The following is a 27,113-nucleotide window of genomic DNA, read 5'->3' as shown; positions in this document are numbered from 1 at the left end:
TCTACATCAGGGGAGGCACCCTTGGGCGATATTACTTCATCATTCTTGTTAGTTATCTTCTACATAGTGCATTTACACTTTATCAACAGTGTTACACTATTATTTGTTTTTGTATTCATATTGTAGATCTGCAGCTGTATCCACCTTTGTTTGTATACATACTTCTTTACAGGAGCCAGATACTTTTAGTGCTTCTACAGATTTTTGCTCATGAGCTGTGACGGACACGTTTGTCATTCTTCCTATCATGCATACCCCCACCACCCAGATTCATACTTCCAAATGTTGGACTGTATATCCTAAACGCCTAGCGCTCTAAAAATACATATCTCATGTTCTGAGCGCATAGAAGCATATAAGATGAAACAAAGTATTAAACCTATAGAAATGTAATCGGAGGGCAGTGTGTTTCCCTTTTTTGTTTTGTTTTCTTTTTTTTTATTAAGCACATGAATTCTAACTGGAAAACAAGTTTTGTTTCCCCAGCCTCATCATGAAACACCTTTAGAAAGTTGTTAGAAGTTTTATTTGTACGTAATGTGTAATATATTCAGGGCCGGCGCTACCATAAAGCGGGACACGGGTGGCCGCCTTAGGGCACACCAGCCCACGGGGCGCCGGATCTGTTTGATCGGCAGGAGGTGAGCGAATAGCGCTGTCCTACTTCTGGTCTCTCCTTGTAGCATGGTAAAGCCACAGACCATAGTAGAGGAGCTTGTTTCAGGTAAGGGACACACAGGTGAAGATGCATATTTGGAGCAACAATGGCAACAAATCCTTGCTTGGCCCTGAATTTAATTTTTCTCATTGCATCTTTACCAAAGGAGCTGTAATCTAGAGTGCTGTGTTTAAAAATGCTACTTACATGCAACACATGCAGTTACTGTGCATGTGTTTTATTTGTAACGTTATTTCAACTCACGGCTACACTAATCAGACATTTCAGAATGCTGCAGCTCTCAGTGTCCTAGTATCATAGACAGACTGCAGACACTTCAGGAAGTGCAAGAAAAGGGGAACATGAAACCAGGAACAGGCAATGATGAGAAAACATTTTGCAAGTGATTCCATTCAAGTCCTTTCACAAACAAAACTGTTTAGCAAGAAATGTACAATTTGAATACATAGCATGTACTCAGAAAAGTAATGCTATCCCTTTAGTATGTAAAGCGCAGTATTTGTTGCACAAGCAGTGTCTACATAACCAGTGGGTGCCCTGCAGATGCCTGTAATACAGCAAAACAGAAAAAAAAGCCTGTTATATTGAGGAAGGAAGCTGTGGTTGAGCGAGATCATCAAGACATTAGCTGAGGCAGACTTCTTTATGTTTTAATAAACTGTAATTATACAGTGATGAAGCAAACATCTTACAGTAAACAGTTGTCTGCATTAACGTTAGGTCCCAAACGAACGCATTAACAAATAAATAATTTTTAAGCAATACGTTATTAAAATGTTTTATTTGATATATTATAAAAAGTATGCACAGCATATCCATCCAGGGCCCACTCAGAGCAGATACTGAACAATATTAAAAACTGGGAGAAGGAAGCATCATATAACACCAAGGTCCAGGCTTCTAGACTTGAAAGCAGACCACCGAATGCTCCCAGAACAGGAACCAGCCACCATCACAATGGGAGGTAAATAATAACAAATAGCCCACAATAAGAGCAGGTCAGACCCAGGACCTGATATGATACACACCTACTGGATAAAGAAACTATCAATGTTGCATGAAGGTCTAACAGCACAAATGGACCAGCTACTAGCAACAGGCTTCCACCCTGACTGGCTGAGCAATACTGGCCATGAAGGACCCTCACACCATCTGACCAATCACCTGCCTCCCCACAACATGGAAGGTCCTGTCAGGCATTATAGCCTTCAGAATTAATAAACATGAGAGTCAGTACATGATTAATATTCAAAAGAGGATTGGAAACTGCAGATCAGAACACCATCTGCTGGTAGACCAAGCAGTGACACGGAATTCTAAGACTAGGCAGACCAATCCGTGCAGAGTGTGGATTAACTACAAGAAAGCCTATAAAACAATTACACCTACATGGATAGTGGAATGCTTTGCCCTATACAAAGTGAGCAGAACACTAAGAACCTTCATCAAGAACTTGATGGGCAAGTGGAAAACAACTCTAGCAGCCAATTCCATAACAATAATTTTACATGTTTAATTTACCAAGATGGTGATGGGCTAACCCCAATGCTGTTCTGCTATCATCAGTCACGTACTCTACATGGACAACATCAAGCTGTATGCCAAGTGTGAGCAGGACACTGACTCATTGATCCACTTAACGAAGATATTCAGCAAGAACATTGCAATGTTGTTTGTACTAGGATTGGGAGGATGACAGCAAAAAGTTGGAAGATGATCAGGACAGAAGGAGTTCAAGGATCAGAAGGTCAAATAGGTGATGTAGAAAACAGATTGGCACTACCACGAACACATGGCAGCCATGAGGAAAAGCCAAGGAGGATAGCAACACCCAAATACCTCTAATGAGTCAGACAGGCCCAGCTCAGTGACAAAAAAATGATCCAACCCATTAACATACCAGTCATCAGGTACCCCGCTGGAATAATAACCTGGCCAAAAGAAGAGCTGATCACCATGTATATCCAGACCCAGAAACTACTCACTATGAATGGAGGATACCACCCGAAATCCAGTACCCAGAGACTGTACACCAGCCGGAAGGAAGGTCATGCTTGATGAGTGTCCCGGCATGGTTGACTCAGGCCTTCATCCTTCCGAGGTAGCTAAAATGAGTACCATTAAATTGGGTAATAGTAACAACCCCTGGATGTTGGGCTAAGGTAATATCCCCAGGACGTACTTGAAAACCAGAGTAATCTGAATGTCCCTTTCCCGGTTAAATACTTTGTTATTATTATTATTACTACTTATCACACAGTTAAAAGGTACTGTCATTTAATGCTAGGGGACTCAATATACCTGAGTGAAAGAAGCGTGCCCTCAGAGAATTTCATATGGCTTGAGCCTCAGTGGTATTTGTGCAAGAAATACATTTTAGAGGAGATATGGCACCTTGTGTGATCCCAGGTATCCTCTTGTTTTCTACAGTAATTTTACTGACGCGAAAGTCAGAGGTACAGCGATTTTATTATCGGGATTATTGGGGTTTTATACCTATTGCAAATTTAACGGATGATCAAGGTAGATATACAATGGTTAAAAGACATATTAATAATCACGTATATACCTTTGCCAATGTATATCTTCCTTATCATAAACAAGACTGGTATTTAGCTAACATTTTAAGACTTTGCTGAGGAACTCATTATTGTAGGTGGGATTTCAATGTTACATTGGACCCCCGACTGGATAACGCAGCTGCACCCCTCCATTATAATATGAAACTCAGACGTAGAATAAGAGCTCTCTTACATACCCACCTACTGGAAGATTGTTGGCGTATACAACACCCAATGGTGAGAGATTTTATTCAAATGCTAGACAAGCCTACTCAAGGATAGATTTACTAGTAGGTCTAGTTTCATGAGTAATAAGAGGTCGAGAAAGCGGTCTCCCATCAATGGCCTCGATGGCCAGGAGTGATGATCTCTCCTTGATGGGTAGGAAGTACTTACTGACAAATTGCATATCGATAAAGTTTCCTGCAGCACCTGAGTCTATCAGGGCTTTGCATGAGCAACGTTTCTTATTGCATAGAGCAGTAATATCCAGGAGAAATTTACTTTGGGTAGTACATGGGGACATATCCATCACACCTAAGACTTGTCCCCTTATGGTTCTTAGGTGCGGATGTTTTCCGGACATATGGGACAAGATTCTCTCATATGTCCTTTCTTGCCACAATATAGGCAAAGTCCCTCTTTTCTCCTAAACTATTTCTCTGCCTCCGACAGTCTCATAACCCCTAACTAGGTTCAGGTTCAGACTGTACGGAAAGGCAAGGGTCAACAGGTCTGGAGAAGCGAGGTGCCAGTGACATATTCATACATCTGGTTCTATTTCTTGTCATCGCCCTGTTCCTAAGTCGGTTATCTATATGCATCACATACATGATGTATTCATTTAACCTCTTTGGTAGATATTTTGCAGCAATTTCATCAAAGATAGCTTCGGATAATCCCTCGCTAAATGCAGAGACTAATCCGCTATTAGTCCAGTCTACCTCAGAAGCCAGGGTGCAGAATTCTATAGCATAATCTGAGACAGACCGGTTTCCTTGTTTGATACGCATTAGGGCAGTGGAAGCGTCATCCTCCCTTCCTAATGGTTCAAACGTTAATTTAAATTCCGCAAGGAATTCCTGGTAATTATAGGCAATAGTCCTATCACTTTCCCATAATGGATTGGCCCAAGCCAAGGCTTTACCTTTCAGTTGGTTCATTAAGTACCCAATTTTAGCTCTATCCGTGGGAAAGGACCCAGGTGAGGCTTCACAATGGTACTCAATCTGATTAAAATGTATATAGGATATAGAATGCACACCATAACAATCTCAAAAAAATATTTAAATTTTATTATGTACAAAAAAGTACCAGAATGTAAACATATAAGAAAAAATAAATATAAACAAAGTAACAGAAGTAAAGGCAGATACAATAAAATAATAGTAATAAATTACCACAAAAATCCTTACAAGCCTCAGACAGAAACACGAGTCACCAAACCCCCCCAACGTTTCGGCACCAACTGGCTGCCTTTATCAAGGGTACCCTTGATAAAGGCAGCCAGTTGGTGCCGAAACGTTGGGGGGGTTTGGTGACTCGTGTTTCTGTCTGAGGCTTGTAAGGATTTTTGTGGTAATTTATTACTATTATTTTATTGTATCTGCCTTTACTTCTGTTACTTTGTTTATATTTATTTTTTCTTATATGTTTACATTCTGGTACTTTTTTGTACATAATAAAATTTAAATATTTTTTTGAGATTGTTATGGTGTGCATTCTATATCCTATATACATTTGAATATTTAAAGCACTTGAGGGAGTGCTTATATGGTTTGCACCTGGCTGTTTTTATATTGTTTTGTCTCTCCATGTGCTGTTGATTTGAGAATACTCAATCTGATTAATAAATTTCCGACATTCTTGAATATTACCTTCAAAATGCAGGGGAGGTGATAGGGAGACAGTAGGTGCCATATATACTATAGGTGTAGGTACAGAAGGCGGGGGTCTAATTGCTGGAGGGACATCAGGCTGTAAATGAGCCGTACGTATTAGAAGCATATTAAAAGCCTGGGCAAATTGATCCATACGGTGATCATTTTCCTCTAGATTTCTCTCGCAAGCTGCTATGTGCTGACACAATTCTGCAGGATCTATTGCCATGTCGTAAAGTCAGGATTACTGCACGCAGAAATAGTATCACACCTAGGACTAAGGATAACGTCTAACTGGACCTTAGAATGGCCGGACTTAATGTATCCGAGAATAGTGAAAATACTTGCCGAGGTCAGGGACACAGAAGGAGACACAACGATTAGTAAAAGCCAAAAATCAAGGATACCAGAAATCATGGAAGTCAAAACGGAGCAAAAGTCAAAAACCAGAAAAACACGATCAGGAACACTCTCTCGGATAACCATTAAAGGGAAACCACGACAGGGCACTGATCAAAAGGCAATTTGGCTTTAAATAACCCTCTTGAAGCTGTAATTGGCTGTATATGGCCTCTGACCCCAAAACGTGCGTGCACATCTATAACGTGACATCACACGCACGTAAGCATCATCTTTAATATGGGCAAACTGGAACCGCAGCGGCTGGCGTCTCGGAAGGAAGGAGGTCGGGTAGCGGTTTGCCACAAGCAAGGTAAGTATTTATTATTTCTGTCGGCGTGACCGCTGTGTTTCTGTGAGGCCACGCCGACAGAATCCCGCGGAACCATGACACTCTTGTAATGTACGATTGATATACTATATGCAATAAAAAGAAAAGAAGAATATTGGATGGACCTGCCTAAGTCCAGATGGGAGATACCACACAGGGTAGTTGACAATGGTAGGGCTAAGATCCTGTGGAACATTTAGATCCAGACAATCAAGTAAGTAGTGGCCGACCAACCGGACATCATGGTGGTAGAGAAGGAATGGAAGACTGCATTCTTTGGATGCGGCAATACCCAGTCATTATAACATCAGAAGGGAGGTATATGAGAAGGTGGACAAATCCAAAGGGCTGAAAGAGGAGCTAGAAAGCATGAGGAAAGTGAATGCAGTAGTAGTCCTAGTTGTGACAAGAGCACTCAGGGCTGTGACCCTCAAGTTGGGGGAGTGGCTTCAGCAGATTCCAGGTAGGACATCTGAGATTGCTGTCCAGTAGAGTGCAGTTCTAGGAACAGCTAAGATACTGCGCAGAACCCTCAGACTCCCAGGCCTTTGGTATATGACCTAATAATGATGAGAGAAGAGGAGTAAGAATCACCTTTTTACTGCACAGAGAGGAGGCCGGTCACCTAAACAGTCACTTCAGCACTATTGTGTCAGAAATATATGTAGTTCTGACACTACATGTTCCTTTAATCCCTTTAAACGTAGAGCAAAGTACACAGACTGCATTCTTTATTTATTTTTTGTCTCTTGTTAAAACGCTTTTTGTTTTTTCTTGAAATGGCAAGTTTGAGTATCATATATTGCCAGTAAGAGTTTTGCAGTCCTATGGAGCACTGTAGTTTTCAGCAACCACAAACTGTGTTCTCCTTACTCAAGATTCAGATTTATTTAGAATTGAAAAATGCAATGACTCAGACTACAATTATGTTAAAGGGACACAATTGGAACTCCAGCAACTTCAGCTCATTCAAGTGGTCTGGGTGCAGTGTCCCTGTCCCCCTTAGGCCTGCATTGTAAAGCATTGCAGTTTTTGAGAAACAGCAATAGTTACATTGCAGGACCAAGACTGCCTCTAGGGAAGAGCCCAATGCGCTCACAGAGCTCACCGCGCATGTGCATTAGTCTCCCCCTCGGATGACGTCAGAGGAGATGGAGCGCCAACCCAGCACCAAGGGAGTTCGGCGCTGGTATTGAGTAAGTGTTAAAAAATATATATATATTTTTAACCTTTCTTTTCTTAACTTTTTTTAAAGTCCCTCGGCCATGGGTTGGGCTCCTCCTCCGACATCAGCATAGCTTACAGTTTGTAGTTTAGAGTTGAAAGGTTTGTTTATTTATTTGTTTTTGGGATAGACTGCCCAGTAATCTAATATGATAAAGGAGCACATCTATTATATTTTAATTAAAGTGTTCCTTTAATCTGCATCTATGGATGAGCCCAGGAAACCATGACATCGCCATGTGCTAGAGCAGGGGAACCAGGGCCACCTGATGGGCCCTATATCTTCAGGGGCCCTGTCAGCGCTGCGGCCGTGCAATAGTGCGACCGGGCCGCTTTAAAAAATTTAAGCCGCAAAGTAGGGCTGGTTGGTCACTTCCTCCCAGGCTGGTTGGTCAACGGTGGTTGGTCACTTCCTCCCAGCTCCCTCCGCGCAGGAGGGAAGAGAGACAGGCCGCAGGAGCCACGCCGACTCCCATCAGCCACAGCCACCCTCCTGCAAAAAAGTAAGCAAAATTAGCTGTGTGTGTGTGTGTGTGTATGTATGTAAGGATGTCAGTATGTATGCGTGTCAGTATATATGTATGTCAGTATGTGCGTATGTCAGTATGTGTGTGTCACGTCTAAACATTTGTTATGAAGGAACACAACTGCAGATTTCTTATAGTTTGAATATTTATTAAAGAAAGTAAATGGTATTGACTTTAATTCCAATTTACAGGTACTGTAGCTTTAAGTAGTAAACGATAACTGAAGTCCACAATTATATGCACTGTAGCTTTAAGTAGTAAACGATAACTGAAGTCCACAATTATATGCACTGTAGCTTTAAGTAGTAAACGATAACTGAATCAGCAAGAGTCCTTTAGTAGTATTAATTAATTAGGTGATAAGAAGTTACAATAGCTGTTCCATAGACTTTAACTGAAGTAAGACAGATGCAGCTAACTGAGACAAAGTATGAGTTGAAGTTAGCTGTAACGGGTTGGCTTTAACGAAGTACTTTGGAGACAGGAAATAACAGCTTTGAGATGCAACGCTTATCACAGAGGTTTTACTTAGCTTCCGGCACATAGAACACTGGTTCCCGAGATTTCCTCAGAGGCGGTTTATCCTGTATGGATAGAGTTCAGCTTTAGCCGTGGATGAGGAAAGGTGAAGGGAACTTGAAGTCTTCCAGTCCGGTCCGGTAACAGCAGGCTTTCACAACGATGTTGCAGCCGGTTCGTGAGTACGGAACGTAGTTCATTAATCCAGCGTCGATCAGCTGGTGCGGTCAGATTAAATAGGGAGACCGGGTCATGAAGAGGTGTGGCTAAGCTCCGTGGAACCAGGAAGTAAGGGGATATTATAATTAAGGCATGACAGTATCCCCTCCTTAATGAGCAACCTCTGGGTGCTATTGACTTGGCTTAGAAGGGTAACGTTTGTGAAACTGGGAAACTAATTTGTCAGCATGAACGTCAGAGGAGTTTTCCCATGTATCTTCATCCACTCCATATCCTTTCCATCTGATGAGATATTGTAAGGAGCCACGATGGATCCTTGAATCCAGTATACTTTGAATCTCATATTCTTCTTCACCCTGGACCAGTATGGGGTCAGGAGAAGTAGTGACATTCCTTTGGAAAGGGTCAGGATGATGAGGCTTCAACAAGGACAATTGATTGGATCTTTGGCATACAGAACAAGATTTGACATAAGATTCAATAGTTTGGTCTTGACGAGGCCACCAACAGTATCTTTTAGACAATTCAAGGGTCCTTTTCATACCTGGATGACCTGCCAGAGGAGAATCATGAATAAATTCAAGTACTTTAATTCTGAAAGAGGGAGGTACATAAATCCGGTCTTTAAAATAGTAGAGACCGTTTTTCTTAGATAATTTCATTGATTTAGGAAGTTCAAGAGCATCTTCACTGAGACCTTTAATGTCGTCAATAAGAGAAGATAAGATTCCAATGACTTTAGGCGAAGGAGGTTCTTGAGGAGTTTTGTGTTGAGAAAGGACAGCTCCAATTGCAAATTCCGAAGCATCCGTTTCAAGGACATAAGGATATGAAGGATTTGGAAGTTGAAGAATAGGAGCTGTTGTAAACTTTCTCTTTAATTCACCAATGACTGTAGGAGGAGGAGACTCCAGTTCGGTGTCAGAACAACATGAGGTTTTAGCTAGTTCTTTCATAGACTGAAGATTTGGAATACGTTGCAAGCATGTTTTCTTGCAATAATCAGAATCAAATGCAAGAGAGAAGGGAAACCATGAGATTTGAGGGTTGTGGTTCCTTAACCAGTTGATCCCCAATATAATAGGAAAAAATGGTGATGAGATGACATCAAATATAAGACTTTCCGTATGAGTATGATTGATGGTTACTTTTAGAGGGATGGATTCATGAAGTATTGGTCCCGATGAGATGAGGGACCCGTCAATCACTTTAACAGGTACAGAAGTTCTTTTACGAACACAAGGAATTTTATTCTTTGTTACAAAGGCTGAGTCGATGAATACTCCATTTGCACCGGAATCGATAACAGCCTTGGTTATGATTCTTTTATTGTCCCACTGTAATACAAGAACGATAGGGGACATTTGAGTATTTGCTGTAGAGGGAAGTACACTTAGGATGGAAGAGGCATGAGACTGCCTTCTGCCTTTTATCCGTTTCAATGAAGGACAATCAGAGACTAAATGAACTTGAGAGGCACAATACATGCAGAGGTTTAACATACGTCTTCGATTTTTCTCTTCAGGAGTGAGGGGACTTCTTATTATCCCTATTTCCATAGGTTCACTTGGTATGGAATTCTTATCTGGAGCTTTTGAGGGAGTGAAAGGTTTGTGGTCTTTTGAATGTGAAAGGGCTTTTTCGGCCTTTCTTTCTCTTAATCTTCTGTCAATGCTGATTGATAGGCGAATTAGAGCGTTCAAATTAGTAGGGAGTTCTGTTCTAGATAATTCATCTTTTACAGCTTCCGATAAACCAATTCGAAACTGGTTGCGCAATGTGATGTCATTCCATTGCGTTTCTATAGCCCATCTTTTGAATTCAGCAATGTAATCTTCAACGGGTCTATTTCTTTGCTGTAGTGTTCTGATTGTTAAATCAGCTGTAGCTTGTTTGTTAGGATCTTCATAGAGAAGAGACATGGCTTCAAAAAATTCATCTAGTGAATTTAAAATGGGGTCATCGTTTTCCAGAAAGGAATGAGCCCATGACATAGGTTCACCTCTTAGAAAGGAAATAACCGAACAAACTTTAGTTCTTTCTGTAGGATAGGATCTAGGTTTCAAAGCAATTAAAAGTTTGCAAGAGTTGAGGAACTCCCTGTATTTTGAACGATCTCCATAGAACTTTTCAGGGTTACACACAGCAGGATCACTAGCCGAGTGCAGAGTAGTATGAGGAGTATGAGTTTGTAAATCTCTGATATAAGTGAGAAGTCTTTCGTTAGTAACTTGCAGGTCTTGCACACTTTGGGCTAGTGCATTAACTCTTTGATTCAGCGTAGTTATAGTAGAATCGAAATCTGCTGGATCCATTACAATGGCTGGATTAATCTGTCACGTCTAAACATTTGTTATGAAGGAACACAACTGCAGATTTCTTATAGTTTGAATATTTATTAAAGAAAGTAAATGGTATTGACTTTAATTCCAATTTACAGGTACTGTAGCTTTAAGTAGTAAACGATAACTGAAGTCCACAATTATATGCACTGTAGCTTTAAGTAGTAAACGATAACTGAAGTCCACAATTATATGCACTGTAGCTTTAAGTAGTAAACGATAACTGAATCAGCAAGAGTCATTTAGTAGTATTAATTAATTAGGTGATAAGAAGTTACAATAGCTGTTCCATAGACTTTAACTGAAGTAAGACAGATGCAGCTAACTGAGACAAAGTATGAGTTGAAGTTAGCTGTAACGGGTTGGCTTTAACGAAGTACTTTGGAGACAGGAAATAACAGCTTTGAGATGCTGTGATGTAATTCCAGTAAAATACAAGTTTAGCAGGCTAAGATTGCCACAAGGCATATGTATGTATATGTGTTTGTAGTATCAGTTAGTTAATTACACGTAGCTAAGATACTGTTATCACTGTACTGACCAGGTGCAGGAATGTAAGAACTGGAATTACGCGTCCCTCTCCTTTGTATCAGATGAGCCACGTGGTTAGACCGGATGGATGAGTTTAGACTCTATTTATTAAATAGGTTAAGGGTATGTGTGGGTGTAGTTAATTGTGGGAGGAGCTACAGTGCTATATAAGGAATGTACTCTATGTATTCAGTACTCAGACTTTGCTGTATTTTGGTGACGCTAGTCCCTCTGAGTCCCGATCGGTGATCCAATAAAGAATCTCTTCCTTCCTGAAGAAACCTGTGTCCATCTCTCTGTGCTTGGCTTCCGTCAGTTTCTCCGGTATCATTTGGTGCATTGGCCGGGAAGCTCATCGTTCAACGGTAGCTGAGAGGCAGAGGCGTGAGACGGTCTATCTTTGCCCACGTTCTCTACGGCTGCACCCCTGAACTTCTGCGTGGACCTCCCTTCGTCTCGGCGCCACTGGTCTGTTGTCCAGGAGATCATCGGCCTCTACGTAAGAAGTGCTGGGGTGTCCCCGTCGATGAGTGTGAACTCAGGTTCAGGAACGAGGAGGTAAGATAACTGCTGTTTTAGACGGCAGGACCCGCTAGGGGTATACCGATTGTGCGGTAGGCCCAAAGGGGTTTTTGAATCTGTATCTGCCCCCTCTGTCGGAGGGAAGGAGCGAAGGCGCACCGCTCGATCGAACGCTCTTTAGTCAGACCGTTTGATTTGGTTAGTCAGGCGGGGTCCAGGTGTAAGATAGCCCTAGCCGGACACCGGTGTCTTGTCTAGACTAGCGTTCTAGGGTGTATATTACGTTCGCTAGGTCGGAGGGACCGGGAGACTAAGCGGCGCCTGTGTAAATTCGGTTCGCTAGTTCTCATCCTATCTGGGCTAAGTGGGAAGGCGTGTAAATTTGGAACCCACTAGACTTTTGATAGTGCGACTAAGAGGCGCCTGTGTAAATTCGGTTCTCTAGCTCGCTATATATGTGGTGATTGGGCAGTGTGGCTAACCAAAACGGGTGTATATAGTTTTAGGTAGTCCATTCAAGGTACTGGCCAATAGTTTAGTTGGGAATTGTAAATGTGTTAACGATTGTTTTAGTAAAGTGTATATCTTGTTAGATAGCGCGAGCTCAGCCGTCTAGCGAGAGTGTTAATAGTGTGTTGCTGTATTATAGTGCACGGTACCATAACCCTGTATATTTACTGACATTGTATAATAAGTACTAATCATTGTCGTCCATTGCATGTTTAACACCATAACCACTAATAATTGTATTGTGACCTTAACTTGTGCTTTGACCTATGCTAACCGTACTGTAACCGCTATTTGTAAAAGACGATGTTACTGGGGTGTGTTATAGACGGGTAATTCGTATATAGAGAATTATAGCGTGGGTGACTGTATAGTTACGCCAAAGGGCATAATATTGATTATATAGTGACTGGTGTAACAGCTGTGTGTGTACGGGAATTCCCTGAGTGTTTATTGTTATTGTGTACGTTTCACTTGGTAACCGTACCACGTGGTGCTGTTGCCAGAGGAAACGGGTGTGACTGTTGAATAGTACGCGTGTATAGTATTCGTTGTCGACGACGTTCCATTGTTAAGTATGGGTGCGTCGCAGTCAACGATTCCGGATCCCTTAGGATGTATGGTTAAGAATTTTAAAAAGGGATTCAAAGTTTGTGATTTTGGGGTAAAGATGTCTCCTGTACGTTTGGTCACTTTGTGTACTAGGGAGTGGCCTACTTTGGTTGCGGCATGGCCGCCACGTGGCAGTTTGGATCCAACTCTGGTACAGCGCTTACACGTGGCTGTATCGGGTAGGCCTGAACTTTACGGCCAGTTTCCTTATATTGACTGTTGGAGACAGGCCGTAAATGACTCGCCAAAATGGCTCCAGACATGCCACGAGGAGCAGTGTCGCCTCATGGTAGCTAGGACTTGCTCGTCCACTAGGACTGGTGTTAGGCCCATTTTGGACACGCCCCCTGAGTCCGAGATCCCTTTGCCGCCCCCTTACTTTCCGTTAAGAAGAAGTGACGCAAACGCAGGAAGTCCTGCACCCCTCCCCTCATTACCCTCATCCACTTCCGCTTCCTCCTCCAGTACAGGATCCACCCCCCCTCGTACTAAATCTCCCCTTCCGGAACCAGAATCCACCCCCATTAGAAACGAATATCCTGATTTGGCGCCACTTCAGACTTCCGGTCAAGCTTCATCTAGCTCGGCTCGAAGTGTTTTATTTACGACCTTTTCCCAAAACCGACCTCCCACATCCCCATACCCTATCTCTCCCCGACCGGAACCCATGACTGACGCCTCTCTACGTAGCCCCATCCAAACCCGACAGTTGACTGGTGCCCAACAATTAAAGCATTATCAGATGCCTCTTCGTCTGAATCCCGGGTCAGCTTATATCGATGCCGCAGGTCAAATGGCACACGCTGACCCAGTCTTCGTATATGTCCCATTTACCACAACCGATCTTTTAAACTGGAAGACCCATAATTCCTCGTATACTGAGAAACCACAAGCTATGACTGATCTGTTCACCTCAATAGTACAGACGCATAATCCAACATGGGCTGATTGCCAGCAGTTACTAATGACTTTATTTAACAATGAGGAAAGGACAAGAATAAATCAAGCAGCCATTAAAGCATTAGAGGATAGAGCCCGTGCTTTGAACCAAGCCAATCCAGCAGCATGGGCCGCGACACACTATCCCAACACCGATCCCGATTGGAACGTAAATGGTGCTGATATGGTTCAACTCAGAGCCTATAGAGACGCTATAATTGCTGGCATGAAAGCCGGAGGAAAGAAGGCTATTAATATGTCAAAGACAGTTGAGGTGATCCAGAAAAGCGATGAAGCGCCCAGTGTCTTTTATGACCGATTATTGGAGGCGTACCGCTTGTACACCCCCTTTAATCCGGAAGACGCAGACAATTCCCGAATGGTGAACTCCGCCTTTGTCAGCCAAGCTTACGGAGATATTAAGCGCAAGCTACAAAAGTTAGAAGGGTTTGCAGGTATGTCCATCACCCAACTAATGGAGGTAGCAAATAAGGTCTATATGAACAGGGATACAGAAAGTAAGAAAGAGGAAGAGCGCAAGATGCGTAAAAAGGCTGATATGCTAGCGGTAGCGATCGCAGGCGTAGATAAACGGGGCCCAGATAGAGGCGATAGTAGATGGAGTAGGGAGCCTTTGAGTAGGGATCAATGCGCGTATTGCAAGGAAGAAGGGCATTGGAGGAACGAGTGTCCACAAAGAGAACAGTCTGAGAGAGACAGACCTAGGTCAGGTTACGGAAACTTTAGAGGCAGAGCGAGAGGTAGAGGAGGCCCCGGAGGGAGTAATGGTTATAGAGGGAGTAATGGGAACAGAGGAAGTGTTAGGGAAGACAGGTATATTCCAGCAGCGCAAAGGTCCCGCGATAGAGAAGGTAGGGACTTTGTAGGATTGGCTGACACGGTCATGGAGGACTATTGATACCGACCGGGCTCCATCCCCCTTGGTCGAGCGGAGCCTATGGTCGATGTATCAATAGGGGGGAAAAGGAGTGCGTTCATGATCGACACTGGTGCTGAACATTCAGTGGTGACTAATCTAGTTGCTCCTCCATCTGGAAGGACTATTACTGTGATAGGAGCAACTGGAAGAAGTGCTGAAAAACCGGTTCTTAAAAGTCGACTCTGTACATTGGGAGGCCACGTAGTAAAACACCAATTCCTTTATATGCCTGAATGTCCAGTCCAATTGCTGGGACGTGATATGCTATCAAAATTACAAGCGCAGATTACGTTCCTACCAAATGGAACAACATCTTTAAAGTTTAATGGACCTTCAGGTATTATGACTTTATCTGTACCAAAGGAAGAAGAGTGGCGACTTTATACAGTGTTGACTAGCCAAAACCCTAGGAGTGATGAGACATTGTTTAACATACCAGGAGTTTGGGCAGAGAACAACCCAGCAGGACTGGCCCGCAATATTCCACCTATAAAAATTGAACTAAAACTTGGGGTTTATCCAGTAAGCCTAAGACAATACCACATCCCACAGAAGGCTAAGAAGAACATCCAATCCTATCTGGATAAATTCATACGGTATGGTATCCTAAAATTCTGTACTTCCCCCTGGAACACCCCATTGCTGCCTGTTCAAAAGCCCGGTACAGATGAGTATCGACCTGTACAGGACTTAAGAGCAGTCAATGATGCGGTTGTTAGCATACATCCAGTTGTACCCAATCCATATAACCTGCTTGCTTTAATTCCGGGCGGGGCTACTTACTTCACAGTCTTAGATCTCAAAGATGCCTTCTTTTGCCTCCGAATTGCCGCAGAAAGCCAATGTATTTTCGCTTTCCAATGGGAGAACGCTGTAACGGGCTCAAAACGCCAAATGACTTGGACAAGACTGCCCCAAGGGTTTAAAAATTCACCTACCCTATTTGGTTCAGCTCTAAGTCAAGATCTACTGGATTTCGAGTCTATCCCAGGAGAATGTGTATTGTTACAATATGTAGATGACTTGTTGATAGCAGCAGTTACAAAAGAAAAATGTCAGCAAGCAACGCACGATCTACTACACATTCTCTGGAAGGCAGGATACAAGGTGTCTAGAAAGAAGGCTCAGTTGTGTTTGCCAACTGTCAAGTATCTGGGATTCCATATCTCTGAAGGTCAAAGGATTATGGGGCCAGAGAGAAAAGAAGCTGTCTGCCAAATACCAATACCCAAGAATAGAAGACAAGTGCGAGAATTCTTGGGGGCAGCAGGCTTCTGTAGGATATGGATTCCCAGCTATGCGATACTGGCAAAACCTCTGTACGCAGCCATCAAAGGTACAGAGCACGACCCCTTCTTATGGACCCAAGAACAGCAAACGGCATTTGAAGATGTGAAGAAGGCTTTGATGAGTGCCCCAGCATTAGGTCTACCTGATCACACACGACCATTCTACTTATATGTACACGAGCAGAACTCCATTCCCTGCAGCCCTCACATCCTGGAAGCTGAGGTTCCATCGCACGGACGAAGACTGAGGATGACGGCGAAAGATGTGCTTTTGATTGTGTTTATTTACATGTGTTTTTATATTCAGGAAGGTAGAGGTACCGACACTCCTAGCTGTGAGGTATGCATTAAGACTACGAGAACAGGTAACCATATTTCCCAAACCCTAATTTGGCATTCACAGTACGAGTGTAAAGGAGAGGTATCAAAATGTAGATACCTAAATATAGACTATAGTGTGTGCCATTTAGGAGTAGGAGAACCTAAGTGCTTCAGTCCAGAGTATCAACCTCGTACAATTTGGTTGACTCTCAGGAATGGAGATCCTCAGGGGACCCTAATTAATAAGACGGTGTTAGAATCCGTACATTCTTCGGGTGTTCTGCTATTTGATGCATGTAAGGCGATATCAAGTGGTAGAAAACCGTGGAATGTATGTGGGGATCTTAGATGGGAGAGGACGTATGGGTCTAATGATAAATATATTTGTCCCAGTAGTAAAAATAAATATGTGAGTCCTAGATGCCCAAATAAAGACTATAACTTTTGTCCATATTGGTCTTGTGTGGGGTGGGCGACTTGGGGACAGACAGTAGATAAAGACATGATAGTGACTAAGTTGCCGACTAGCCCTTATTGTAAGTCTATGGAATGCAACCCAGTCCATATACTTATTAATAACCCCGACAAGTTCCTAGATAAGTATGGAAATTTATTTGGGTTTCAGATATACGGGACGGGTTTAGATCCTGGGACATTATTGTTTATAGGAATAGAGACTGATACGGTATCCTCCCAGACTCATCAAGTATACCATTCCTTTTATGAAGAGATGAGTATAGATAATAAGATCCCCCATAACGCTAAAAACCTGTTCATTGACCTAGCTGAAAGTATTGCCGGTAGTCTTAATGTTACCAACTGCTATGTGTGTGGAGGTACTAACATGGGAGACCAATGGCCTTGGGAAGCAAAGGAGGTAATGTCCGGTTCTGAGGCAGTTGACCAACTAATATCTACACAAGCCGATTATCATTTGAGTGTTAGAGGTAAATCTGAGTGGAGATTAAAGACCTCCATCATAGGTTATGTTTGCATAGCAAGGAAAGGAATAATGTATAATACTTCTGTAGGAGAATTAACTTGTCTAGGGCAAAAAGCTTATGATGATGATACTAAAAATACAACTTGGTGGTCGGCTTCAAATGTCTCAGAACCATCTAACCAGTTTGCTAGATATGCCAGTTTAAAGGATGTGTGGTTTGATTTATCCATCACATCTACCTGGAGAGCCCCAGCAAATTTGTACTGGATCTGTGGTAAGAAAGCCTATTCGGAGTTGCCACAGGACTGGGAAGGGGCATGTGTGTTGGGTATGCTCAAACCATCCTTCTTCTTGTTACCGATTGAAACAGGTGAGACTTTAGGTGTTAAAGTGTATGATGTGAATCATAGGAAGAAAAGGGGACCCTTAGAGATAGGCACCTGGGAAGATAATGAATGGCCTCCCCAGCGTATCATAGATTATTATGGGCCAGCCACGTGGGCAGAAGATGGTACCTTATTATAAGATTACAGGCGGTGGTTGAGATTATTACTAATGAGACCTCACAAGCACTCAATCTTCTAGCGAAGCATAATACCAGGATGAGGACAGCAGTGTACCAAAATAGATTAGCCTTGGATTACCTTTTGGCAGTAGAGGGAGGTGTATGTGGGAAGTTTAACCTGAGCAATTGCTGTCTTCAAATAGATGACGAAGGGCAAGCAATAGCTGAGCTTACTAGCCATATGGTTAAACTAGTGCATGTGCCTACTCAGGTATGGAAAGGGTACAATCCAAGTAGTTGGTTTGGTAGCTGGTATGAGTGGTTTGGAGGGCTTAAGGCAGTGGTAGGTGGAGTCCTACTGATTTTACTGTTGTGTCTACTCCTACCGTGTCTTATACCCTTAGTAGTTAGGTCTGTGCAAAGCCTGATAGGAAGTATAGCAGAGAGGAAGGCTGCTGCACAGATAATGGCCATATATAAATATGAGGCTTTAAATCAGGGAGAACCAATGCAGGAAGATGAGTGTTAAAAGATTCACATCATAAGATAAGTCTGGTCTGGTTCATGGTAACCTGAGGTATATGCAAACCAAGGTTAAGTGATGCCTCAAGTAATTGTGAAATATCAGAGGCATCAAAGGGGGGAATGTGATGTAATTCCAGTAAAATACAAGTTTAGCAGGCTAAGATTGCCACAAGGCATATGTATGTATATGTGTTTGTAGTATCAGTTAGTTAATTACACGTAGCTAAGATACTGTTATCACTGTACTGACCAGGTGCAGGAATGTAAGAACTGGAATTACGCGTCCCTCTCCTTTGTATCAGATGAGCCACGTGGTTAGACCGGATGGATGAGTTTAGACTCTATTTATTAAATAGGTTAAGGGTATGTGTGGGTGTAGTTAATTGTGGGAGGAGCTACAGTGCTATATAAGGAATGTACTCTATGTATTCAGTACTCAGACTTTGCTGTATTTTGGTGACGCTAGTCCCTCTGAGTCCCGATCGGTGATCCAATAAAGAATCTCTTCCTTCCTGAAGAAACCTGTGTCCATCTCTCTGTGCTTGGCTTCCGTCAGTTTCTCCGGTATCAATGCAACGCTTATCACAGAGGTTTTACTTAGCTTCCGGCACATAGAACACTGGTTCCCGAGATTTCCTCAGAGGCGGTTTATCCTGTATGGATAGAGTTCAGCTTTAGCCGTGGATGAGGAAAGGTGAAGGGAACTTGAAGTCTTCCAGTCCGGTCCGGTAACAGCAGGCTTTCACAACGATGTTGCAGCCGGTTCGTGAGTACGGAACGTAGTTCATTAATCCAGCGTCGATCAGCTGGTGCGGTCAGATTAAATAGGGAGACCGGGTCATGAAGAGGTGTGGCTAAGCTCCGTGGAACCAGGAAGTAAGGGGATATTATAATTAAGGCATGACAGTGTGTCAGTATGTATGCGTGTGTATGTCAGTATGTATGTGTGTATGTATGTATGTATATATGTCAGTATGTATGGATGTATGTCAGTATGTGTGTATGTATGTCAGCATGTATGTATGTGTGTATGTATGTTTGTCAGTATGTATGTTTGTCAGTATGTATGTGTGTGTGTGTGTATGTCAGTATGTATATATGTATGTATGGATGTCAGTATGTATGTATGTCAGTATGTATATATGTATGTATGTATGTATGTATCTGTATGTATGTATGCATCTATATGTGTGTGTGTGTGTGTGTGTGTATGTATTTCAGTATGTATGTATGTCTGTCTGTCTGTTTATGTATGTCAGTATGAGTGCGTGTTTTGTATTTATGCCCTTATGTGTGTGTGTGTGTGTGCAGTGTGCGTAGGAATTTGTTCATCATTTTTATAGTCCAGCCCCCAACAGTGTCTGAGGGACCATGAACTGGCCCCCTGTTTAAAAAGTTTGAGGACCCCTGTGCTAGAATTTGTCCAACATTCCCTATGCTATCTGTTGCCTTAAAAAAAAATATATACTCTAGGAACTCTAGATGGGATTTTACAAATTATTAGAACAAATACAGCAACACTTTCTGCATTCTGTAGCAGATTTGGCATCTATCCACTCAGCTTCATAAACTAAAGGGCACCAGCTCAGCATGAAGCAGACCAATCCTTTTCCCAGTGGTGGAGTGGAAAAAGATAAATCCTGGAATGGACTCTTCAGGGGCATGAAGAGATAAATACAAAGGCCACATTAGTTGAGCAGCATCATTTGCTACGGGATCTCATTCCTGCAAAGACATATACCACACTGACAGCCACTAAAGGCACAACCTAGACACTGACCAAGTTAAACTCTGTCACATGCAGCAGAAGCCCCCATTGGAAATAACTGGTACAATGCTTTCCTGTAGGGAAGCTTGGATGTGCATGCACATCACAACCCCTATACTTTTCTATGAAGAGCATTAGATTGGGACATTGTGGGAGGTAGAGTTAAGCAACGCCATGGAGAATCTGGAAAAAGGAAACTAAAATATTTTTTTATTGTATACTATTATTTAAAGGGACACTCCAGTGCCAGGAAAACAAACTGTTTTCCTGGCAATGCAGATACCCTCTCCCTCCCACCACCCACTCACTGAAGGGGTAAAAACGCCTTCAGTGACTTACCTGAGACTCCCGCCAATGTCCCTCGGCGGTGGTTTCGGGTCCGCCCACGCTCCTTCCCCATCGACGTCATCCGTCAGGGGAGACCGAAACCGCATGTGCGGCCGCCGCCGGGGGAGACCTAATGCGCATGCGCGGCAATGCCGTGCGCGCGCGCATTAAACCTCTCCATAGGAAAGCATTGAAGATGCTTTCAATGCTTTCCTATAGGGAATTGAGCGACGCTGGAGGTCCTCACACAGCGTGAGGACGTCCAGCGACGCTCTAGCACAGAAAACCTGTGCTAGAAACCAGGAAGTGCCCTCTAGTGGCTGTCTAGTAGGCAGCCACTAGAGGAGGAGTTAACCCTGCAAGGTAATTATTGCAGTTTATGAAAACTGCAATATTTACAGCTGCAGGATTAAGGGTAGTGGGAGTTGGCACACAGACCACTCCAATGGGCAGAAGTGGTCTGGGTGCCTGGGGTGTCCCTTTAACAAGAGAAGGAACACAAAACTGTTAGGAGTACAAATCTGTATTCCAAATGCTCTAATCTTCCCTTAAACCTCCCCCTCCCCCCCCCCCCCATTAGATTTTATTTTAGATTCATATTACAAGATTTAGAAAATGACCATCCATTTTAGACAAAAACAAAACCAGATCAAACATTGCAATTGAAGAGGAAAAAGAGAAATATGGTTTCATTTAACCTCTTCTCTCTATGCGGACTGTCCCCTTTTGCACCTACCTGAATTACAGAATGGAATCAATACAATTCATGAATTCCAAAAATCACTAGGGTTTAAAACAAAAAGTAATAACACATTAACATATTCAATATCCCTGACTACACAACACACTTGGAGAGCAAGTTGCTGCAGCCACACTGCACACCTTACACATATCACATCTCTGTATTGAACCAGCAGAACACAGACTATACCTTCAGGCACCCAACACAGAGCCCACCACGAGTTACCAACATTAAACTTTATATTTTGGCAACCACCTTTTCTATGGAATCACATCTCTATCACATGATAAATACCCTCTAGCTATGCTCTGTGAGGCTACGGCATCAGATAACAGTATACGGTATGTGCTTTTCACACCACCTAGTTTCTAAGAATCAGCTGTTGACAACAATCTTTACTTCCTTGACTACAGATACAGGTTTAACTGCAATCATCTTATTTCACTCTTTATTACGCTACTTTATATTTCTCCCCCAGACTGTTTCACTAGGACATAAGACAATTTTTTTCTGAATTTTTTTTCTGTATTTGTCTCATAAGGTGGATAAAAATAATTTTCAAACTCACTTTTGTTAAAGGAGCACTGTAATCACCGTATACACTGCCACCCGGGATTGCCCAGGCACCATCACTATGGCATAGTAAACTTTGACAGTTAGTGGGTCTGATGATGTCACTGCACTGCACTTGGAGTGACGCATGGAAGACTATGGAGAGCAACTCTTGTTTGACCAAAGGTGAATTTAAGGTCAAAATAGTCAAAATAGCCAAGTCCGCTATGCTTACCGTGAACGGCTTTGGCCTTACATTTGGAATTAATTTTCATTTCACTTAGAATTCTCGCGTTAGTGAATAACTCTGTAAAAGGTTCTTTTTTTTTTTTTACATATACTTCATTTAACAAAGAATCTATTTTCACTAACAACTTTATTAAATTACCCTTTTATTAAAAACTAGTCTTGAGGGGACAGATGTCCTTTAAATAAAAAGATAGAAAGAGAGAGAGAGAGAGAGAGAGAGAGGGGCGCACCGGTGTCCTTTTTTTAATCCTACAAACTCAAGTAAGCAAGGGCACAGGAAGGAATATAGAACCGGAATCAACATCTTGACCAGAATATTGCATTTCTTATACATTATGTTGTTCAAAAGCACTTTATAGCATTCCACAAGCCATAACATTCCCTTTATAATTATCTCTATACTCCTTCCGTACATGTAGGTTTAATTATATATAGTGCTGTTTGCGACCCTTCAGTTGTTCATTATTTCTAATATTTGTACTTGATATGGGCACTATAGAAAACTGTTAAATAAATAAATGTCAGTGACCTTTTTGCTCTTGCAAAGAACAATGTACATGATATATATATTATGTAAATATAGATATACAAAATCATGGACATGAAACAAGTCAAACATTACTTGGTTTAAAGGTTTGATTTGCTAATGAATAGCTATACTAGGAGATTATTTTATTTCTTTGCCATACCGTTTATAAACTCCATTTAACTGTCAAATTCTTTCAGATTCAGCATTCAGAGCAGGAAGTATTTTGGGGCCAGATGTAGGGATGTTGATAATACTGTATTTAATTCATACCTCTCAACATTTGAAATGGGCAAAAAGGGACACATTCATTTTAGGGATGTGGTCAGTGGCGAGGCAGTTCTGAGATTTTTTTTTTTTTTTTTTTTAATTCTTTATTTTTGATATGCAGGTGAGTAAAATAGTACTTGTATGGCCACAACGGCGTCAGCAACCTCTATTTTCATAGTTATAACAAAACAGTGTCGTGACATGTGGGGTTAGCATACATTTTAAAAAAAAAAATATTTAACGAGTAACGATGCAAGAAATAAGCGTATGAGTACTAGTTTACATGCTTAGACAATATATTGCTAGTTCAGGCTTAACTTTAGAACTTCACGTACGCTGGTACGGTGTTAAGGCGGTTTGCTCTGTTTACCTGACTATGTGATAAACATTTAGGCTATCATAACACAAATACATATATTAAGTTATCAGAATGAGAAGCTCCTGTTAAACACAAATGCAATGTGTAAGCTAGTGTATTTGCGAGAGCAATGCAAAGGACTATTAACAATTCTGCTCCCTCACTATACTGGTCTCAGCAGCAGGATTCAGAGAAAGTAAAAATATAAACAATAGTCAGTTCTGAGATTTTAATTTTTTTTTAGGTGACTTACTAAGAACAATTTCTGCACCTAAAATGTAATTTAGAACAAGAACTATGTACTTTATTTACACAGACTGATTTCTAAACACATTTATTTCAGTTTGAAGACATATTACTGTGAGTATTATTGCTGTGAAGCTTTGTTATTCACTCAAACACACCGACAATATGGAGATTATAGAAAAGAAGGTCATTAGGATAGAAAAGATCGAAAAAAAGGGATTTGGGCGGGAAATAGGAAATGCCCCTCCTAAATAGGGACAATTTGGAGATATATTTTTTGGTTCATTAAAAATGTAAAGTATGTAAAAAAAAAATCAAAAAAAAAAAATCATGGTGATGAAGGATAACAAATAAACTCCTTAACGATGGAAACAAATGTCCACATTCTGAACCAAACTAAATCTTGAATTTGAGCTACTGATTTGTTCCACCAAGATAAGTACCCCCATATGTGTTTTATGTCATTATATGTCATTTTATTTAAACATCCTCTATATATACCGAACACAACATTACATTTTTGCTTACAATATTTTTTACATATCAAGTGCAACTAATTAAAAATAACTCAAAATACATTTGTGTATCAGGCCTGATTACTAGATGCCTAATATGTTTAGGATCTAAATTAATTTTTGATAGTTAATGCTAACCCTATACCAACCATAACCCTTAACTAATTCTTACACTGATTAACTGCATGCCTACACTCTTACTCTTAACGTCAACCCTACACAATCCTTTACCCTAAAACAGCATTATCCCAGACCCAGAATTGAGCCTTACCTTACACTTACCCTAAATCTGACCACCCCAATACTAAGTGTAACCCTACTCTTACCCCTAAATCTAAAACTAATCCTACCCGAACCCTTAATGCAATATGGAAATGTATAGCATATACACGGGAACAGCTAAGGTCAGCAGAACAGAGATACACATTATTAATAAAGCTAGCCGAGGTCAGGATTACAGAAGTACACATGGTCAAAACAAGTCGAGATCCGAAATACCAGAAAAATGCACAATTTTAAAATAATTAATCTATAAAATATAATAAAGTGCTGCTCAGGAACCACAAAGAAACAACAACAGGGAAACAAGTAGATTGTGGAGGGGGGTTATACAGGTAGCAAAACAAGGTCATTAGCCAGCGTCTCCTCCCATCCCAAAGACTACCTAAAAAAAAATAATCTAATTTTTTTTATAATTTTATTGCCTTCCCAAAGCTTGCTTTTAAAATTGAATAAACCTGAAAACAACTGCTATATATGGTGAATTCATGAATTTAAACGCTCTAATTGAATATGTGACAAACTGTCACGGTTCTACCCATGCCATCTAGACGCTCGGTGTGGCCACCCCATAAGTGTCCAACAGGGAATTTGAACCTATGGCCTTCTGCATCCCAAGCCTGAATTCCTGCCTCTGAGCCACTTCTGAACTTTGGATCTAGACTTGTTATCCGGCATTGCCTGCAGCACTAGGGGGCTTGACTTCACCAGTGGCTCCAACCTGTCTGTCAATCTAAGTCCACCAGAGGCAGATGGATCTATATCCACCTATATAACACTGCCACTCCCTGAGGGCAGGGTCAGTTTGTTGTTTCTTGATCCTGTTGTTTAAGGCTGACTTGGCTTGTGACCCCTGCTTCTGGATCTTCGTTATTGCTTGTTCGCTTCCTGCCCTGACCTTTGGAACCGTGTCTGACTACTCTTCTGGATTTGCCCTTGTGTGTTTCCTGGTACCTAGTTACTGTTCCTGCCTAAGCTCCGGAGCACAGATTCACAGCCCAGGTAGCTCCTTATCTTGTTACCGTGGGCTGTGTTTATCTGCAAGGGTGAGCAAACATCTCTTCACTTTGGACTCCAACTAAAGTAAGCCGTGACACAAACGCCCTGTGGTCTGGTCGTTTGCCACAACCTCCTGGACCAGCCTGCCCCAGGATTATGGGCAATATAAATACCCTGAAAACTACTCTGTTCATGTGATTTAGGATTATGTTGTTCAGGAACCGAACAACCGCACAAACCAGAGACCATCCGGGAGCTTGTTAAGCCCAATTGACACCTTGTTACTAGTTCCACTGCAGTGTTCTAATTGTTCGTCTGGGTCATCTTGTTCGCATGAACACAGGTGTTTGGTTATTGAGTTCATGTAACTAAAATCGGACACAGAAACTCCCAAACACCGCTGGACTTCCATCATTGCCTGCGTTCGGTTCTATACGACTTAGAAGGGCTCTGTTCGGTGGAAACGTTCCCACGAACAAGGTGAACAAGCTTCAGGGTAGAACTATGGATTCCATTCGGTAGTTTGTTCGTTTTTAAACTACCAAACTTGACCAACCGTTAGAACTGATTTCATGGAACTGTTTTAAGCATAGGACCATATGCACGGTCGGTCATAATTATGACTTCCACTGAAATTCCGAACCCCTGAACCGATCTAGGTGATTTTTGGATATGTTGGTCACCCACATCGGGGCTATCAGGGGATGTAACCTTTGTGGGGGTTTTATGTGTTTTAAATGTATTTGGGGGCTTTTGTAATATTGTATGTTTTTCTGTGCCTGGAGATAGTTGAGTTAGTTCAGTTCCTGACTTAATTATCTCTCAGGCACAGAGAAGGAGTTTATAACTTGTAGCTAGTGCCCTCTCAGGTCCAGGAGAGGGATTATCCTGTTTGTGTGGGAGTGTCAGGGGCGTGCTTAACGGTGTCTGAAATTGTATAAAAGCAGGCCATCTGGCCAGATTAAAACATTCCAGCTTGTACTCCCAGAACTTTGTGTCGTCTGGTTACTGGGAGGGGAAAGGGCTAATCACTACTCGAGCTTGTTCCAGTGTGCAGGATTCAACGATGAAAGTCCCAGGACTGAATGTCGTCCAGTGCGTGGGGGTGGATAGAGCGAGTCCCCTATTCAGCTCCAGGAGGAAGCGGTTCCAGGACCCCAGTCAAGCCACGGCGACTGTGGGCATAAGTGCTGCGGTTTGTCCCCTGTTCCAGCTAGGAAGCAGTCTTTGGCGGAGGTACCCAGCCAGGGGTACAGGAAGCTCTTTTACAGCATACTTCGATCCTACTCACAAAATGTTGAATTTGTTAAAACAAACTTGGCCTTCATTCAGTTCAATAATCTAGCATTCAAACAATACAAGTCCTCTGTGGTTCTCTGTATTTATTATTAACCCAGTATTAGCCGTACTGAGCCATATTTATCACATTCCGAATGTTAATAGCTGAAATGCGTTCGAGTTACAAATACATGACTGCTGAATTTCCCTGCTAGAAAATAGAACAAACAAAAAAAGCTGCTAAAGTATGAGAAAGATTTGGAGGGACTCGGGCTTCGGGTTAACATTAGGGTGTACGAATTAGAGCAGCCTTGAAATATATGTGCAGTTACCCTTGTCTGCATCAGTTGAATTAGATCAACCAATGTGGCTGGTTGTAAGAAGCTGAATCAGTCACATTACATGGAAACAGTGGCCAAATAAAAGTGAGAATTAACTTTTTAAAGGGAAACTATAGTCACATAAACAACTTTAACTTGAAAGGAACACTGTAGCATTAGGAATCCAAACATGTTTTCCTGACACTAGTGTTTAACTATGTAATTACTCCCCCCCCTACCCCCTCTTAGACCACAGTAAACAGGTGTTTGAACTTACTTCTTTCCCATGCCACTTTGGCTACCTCCTTAGCTGAGATAATTAATCTTGATGATTTCAGTCAACCCATTTCCTATGCCATCGCATAGGAAAGCATGGGACTACTGCGCATGCATGGCAAAATGCTAAGC

General features: G+C 41.9%; 1 protein-coding gene across 2 annotated transcripts in view; it reads right to left on the bottom strand.

Annotated features, from left to right (window-relative positions):
• The window catches only part of TNFAIP8 (TNF alpha induced protein 8), a 143,972-nt gene that overhangs the window by 80,104 nt on the left and 36,755 nt on the right, over nucleotides 1-27,113 (bottom strand). The gene's annotated exons all lie outside the window — the stretch shown is intronic.

This window comes from Pelobates fuscus, chromosome 5 (genome assembly GCF_036172605.1).
Source record: "Pelobates fuscus isolate aPelFus1 chromosome 5, aPelFus1.pri, whole genome shotgun sequence".
Taxonomy (NCBI): domain Eukaryota; kingdom Metazoa; phylum Chordata; class Amphibia; order Anura; family Pelobatidae; genus Pelobates; species Pelobates fuscus.
Note: the sequence above shows the minus strand (reverse complement) of the source record. Positions and strands in the feature narration are given on the sequence as shown.